A 4,770-nucleotide genomic window follows, 5' to 3' on the forward strand; every position below is an offset into this window, starting at 1 on the left:
CAGCACGCTGAGCCCGAGTTGTCCATTCCTGGCATCTCCTGGATGCCCCTCAGCCACACCTTGTCCTCCAGTTCGCGCTGTGCTCTCAGGGAAAAACCGAATCGAACTCTTCCATCGTTAAGACACAGGCAAGTCTTCAGCAGCGGTTCTTCTGCCACCGTGGGCATTTAGGGGAAGGCAGCGCTCCCGTTTGCGGTGAAAGCTTCGCTGAAGAGTTTCCGAGTTCTGGACAGCTTCTGGCCAGCAGCCTCTGGGGAGGGGCGCCAGGGTTCGGACATGCCTCCAGCATGTGCTCTATGGGAGCAATAGGGCATTTTTAAAAGCCCGATTGCTTTTGTAAAGGTGAGAGTGATGCTGATGAGGGTGAGGTTGTTAATAAAAAGTGCAGTCTCGCTCATTCTACAGGAAACGAAGCAATGCATACCTGTACGCAGGAGAGAGACCCCGAGAGCCTGCCTCCCAGCGGTGACTGAGCGTCTTTCCGACCTCCTTCTAGATCTCTCTCCTTCACCTGCAGATCCGTAAGTGTGCTGCACGCCTGAGGTTGCATCTTCACTTTGTGCAGGGTGGGGGTTAATTTATGTGTCCGCTTGGCTGGGCCTCAGGGCGCCGAGGTATGTGATCAAACCTTTCTCTGCGTGTTTCTGTGAGTGTTTTGGGAAGAGACTGACATTTAAATTGGTGGACTTTGAGTAAGCAGACGGCCCTCCAAAATGCGGGTGGGCCACACCCCACCAGTGGAAGGCCAGCAAAGAACAAAAAGATGGTCTTCCCCCAGCAAGAGAATTCTCCAGCGGGTGGCCTTCGGGCTTGACCGGCAACTGGAGCTCTGCTGGGTCTGCAGCAGACAGCCTCGGGCTCAGACAGACCGTCAGCTCTCCCAGGCCTCAGGTCTGCAGGCCCCCCTTCCAAATGCTGACTTGCTAATTCCTTACAAGCTTTAGGTGTATGTCTATCTAGCTGTCTGTCTGTCTACTGTTAACGTAAAAAACCATTGAAACCTGTAAAGAATTTTTGTGAGTTTATTTGAGCCAAACTGTCGACACATGCTGGGAAGCAGAACCTCCATGGATTGAGATAATGCTGCGGAGAATGGTGGGTTACATCTGTATTTATACATTGCAGTCAAAGGAAGGGACGTAGGTGAGTTACATGAAACCCATTGGTGATAGACTAGAGAGGCGGGAGAAAGCAAGGGGGGGTGGGGGCTGGGATTGGATAAAAAGTAAAATGATAGACACATACTTAGGTGGGTGCAGGAACAATTAACATGATAATGAAGGAATTTGTGGTCTCTGTCCTGGCGCCCAGCACATTTGGTTGTGCCCAAGGGGTCCAGAAAAAGGGAAGTTACAAGTTACCCAGACATTTCAAGGGTATGTTATCCTAGATGCAAAAAGACAGATAGGCTCAGTTACCGTAAAGGTTGATCTTGTCTGTGAAGATACCGGCCTAGGACGTAACTACCCACCATCACTGCTTTTAGTGAAAGTTTTCAGACCATCTTTTGTGGTGACTAGGTCTCTGAGTTTGCAAGACCACCATGCAGGCCTCCCCTGAGATGGTCAGGGTAGCATGTGGCCCCTTTTGTCCATACTACCTATCTATCATCTCCTACTCCGTTTCTCTAGAGAAACTTTAAGTGTATTTTAAGTTTTTTTCATTCAACAAATGATATGCTATCTCTTCATAGCTTTAGGTGTATGTCCATGGCCTGGCGGTCTCTCCTCCCTCCCCTGCCAAACTGAGCTTCCTGAGCATAAGGGTTTCCTTTGTTTCCTTTTTTCCTGAATGATGATGATTTTAATCCCAAACGTTAGCGCCTGAGTCAGAAAATGTCCCAACTTTTCAAGCCGATGGAGGGAAGGGTGAATGTCATTTAAGTCTCACCTGGAGTCTTTATTCCTCACTTCTCTGCAGCTTTTCCCCAAAAGCAAAAATCTCAGCTGGACAAATTTCTCACTTGGAAACTGCTCATTCACAGTAGATACAGTTTGTTTTCAGGATAAACTACTGCATCCCTGACATACGTATTTGTTACACGAAAATAATGCTGGATGGCTCTTTGTTTCTAAGGTTTCCTTTTTTTTTTTTTTTTTTAAATATATTTTATTGATTTCTTACAGAGAGGAAGGGAGAGGGATAGAGAGTCAGAAACATCGATGAAAGAGAGACATCCATCAGCTGCCTCCTGCACACTCCCCACCGGGGATGTGCTGGCAACCAAGGCACATGCCCTTGACCGGAATCGAACCTGGGACCCCTGAGTCCGCAGGCCGACGCTCTATCCACTGAGTCAAACCGGTCAGGGCATCTAAGGTTTCCTTTTTAACCTTGTATTCCTAGTGCCCTCTCCACACAGGTGAGGGATTATGACCCCACTGTACAGTGGAATAAACTGAGGCCCAGGAGATTGAATTGCCTGTCTACCTTGGTCAGCTCTAGGGTTAAAATTCAAAAGCAGGTCTGGGGTTTCAGTCTCCTACTGCACCGACAAGACTCTGGGACTGGGACCTTCGAGGGACTGGACGAGGGAGGCTCCTGAGGCCCCGAGGCCCCGAGGCTTGCTGGCCGGGAACAATGTTGAGTTGTTTGAAGCTGGTGGGTGGCTAAGTTTACATCTGCCAGTGAGTCAGAGCCGATTTTATTTTCATACGGAAGTCTCTGCTTTTACTGTCCTGGTATCTAGCTGCAAGGAGAGGGGATCTCCTCATCCTTTGTTCCCCTCCCTCCTCCCCCGGCCCCCCATTGGGTGTGACCTTCCAGTGGGCAGCGCTTCATCGCTCTCACTCCCCGGTGACTCTGACTGGCCCGGGGAAGGCCTTTAGCGAGTGTTTTGAGAGTGAACCGAGGCCATCGAGGGGCGTTTCCAGGACCAGCCACCATGTGCCCTGCGCGCCTACTTAGCGCTCAGTCGGATGCAAACCCACTAGAAGGGCGTCGATTCTCAAAGGGAAGTGCGCAGAGTAGGGCGAGCTGTTCCCAGGGGTCCCGCGAACACGGACGGCCTCTGCTAGGACAGTGATGGCGAACCTTTTGAGCTCGGCGTGTCAGCATTTCGAAAAACCCTAACTTAACTCTGGTACCGTGTCACATAGAGAAATTTTTTGATATTTGCAACCATAGTAAAACAAAGACTTATATTTTTGATATTTATTTTATATATTTAAATGCCATTTAACAAAGAAAAATCAACCAAAAAAATGAGTTCGCGTGTCACCTCTGACACGCGTGTCATAGGTTTGCCGTCACTGTGCTGTGAGGAGCCTGCAGTTAGCACGGCAGGTCCCTGAGCTGTGAGACGATGTCCTCAAGTCCCCCCACTGGTGCCGTCACAGCACCCCCAAAGGAGCGTTCCCACCTGGCCCCGGGCCCATTTCCTGCTGGTTCATTCCACAAGATATTTAAGGGTCTGCATGTGCCAGAGTGTCCTAGGACGGGGGGTCCACAAATGATTGAGACCCTGGCCCGGCCGGCGTGGCTCAGTGGTTGAGCATCAACCTAGGAACCAGGAGGTCATGGTTCGATTCCCAGTCGTGGGCTCCATCCCCAGGGTGGGGTGTGAGGAGGCAGCCAATCGATGATTCTCTCTCATCATTGATGCTTCTCTTTCCCTCTCCCTTCCTCTCTGAAATCAATCCATTAAAAAAAAAAGACCTAGTCTGTGCCCACAGGAGCTCAGAGGTGGGGCGCTGACCGGAGCTCAGGGAAGAGCAGCAAAGGTCTCCCTTTTTTCAGCTCCCGATGCTCGCTCCCTGCTTTCGGAGCCCACAGGGGTCTCCAGGGGCCGTTTGGGAAGTCGGAAGAATTACTCCTGGGAGTCCCTCTGATGGCCACTGCACATTCCCGCCGGGTGACTCAGGGCAGAGGGAGAGCAGGCTTCCGGGCCAGCCCAGGCCTGTCCCCGCCGCTGACCTGGGATCCCGTCTCTTTGTAAGGTCTGTGCAAGGCAACCAGGTGACAGGGTGGAGCCGACAAACCAGAAAAGGTCATGAAAAAGCCCAAGAGGCTGGTGGATTTAGTGGGAAGGCACACGATCCACATGTTTCAGACGGGGCCTCGGTACGTAGCAATGAGCCTTAATCGTCACAAAAAGTGCTCATGCTGTTCTCTTTTTGTTGTTGAAGAAGTCACTTTTATTATTTATATATAACATATATATATACATATATTTATATATTATATATAAAGTATGTTTTGTTGGTCTTGTTAATCCTCACCCGATGATATTTTTCATTGATTTTTTAGAGAGAGTGGAAGGGAGGGGGAGAAACAGAGAGAGAGAAACATCCATGTGAGAGAGACACATTGGTTGCCTTCTGCACTCACCCCTACCAGGGCCAGGAGGAGCCTGCAACCAAGGTATGTGCCCTTGACCAGAATTGAACCCAGGACCCTTCAGTTCGTGAGCTAATGCTCTATCCACTGAGCCAAACCGGCTAGGGCTATATACTTTTTTAAAAAATGGGTGTTTTATTTTTAAAAAGTGTTGGTACATAAAGCAACAAGTCCTCAAGCTTCTCGCAAATTATGATTCATGTGCAGACACTCCAGGAGGGGGGAACGGGCGAGTGAGCACAGAACAGCCGAGAACAATGCACACAGGGCGGATTGTTTGCTCTCACAAGCAGCTCCAGGAGACGAGAGAAGGGAGACACGCCTGTGGGCTGGAGCGATGGAGAAGATGCTGGGCAGCGGAAGGCAAGGGAGGACGAGGAAAGGGGGCAGCCACCGAGATGACAGCGGTCTGCGTTCCCCTCCCCTCTGCCG

The sequence above is a fragment of the Myotis yumanensis genome, unplaced genomic scaffold (genome assembly GCF_028538775.1).
Source record: "Myotis yumanensis isolate MYYU_CA2020_CCGP unplaced genomic scaffold, mMyoYum1.0.hap1 SCAF_11, whole genome shotgun sequence".
NCBI lineage: Eukaryota > Metazoa > Chordata > Mammalia > Chiroptera > Vespertilionidae > Myotis > Myotis yumanensis.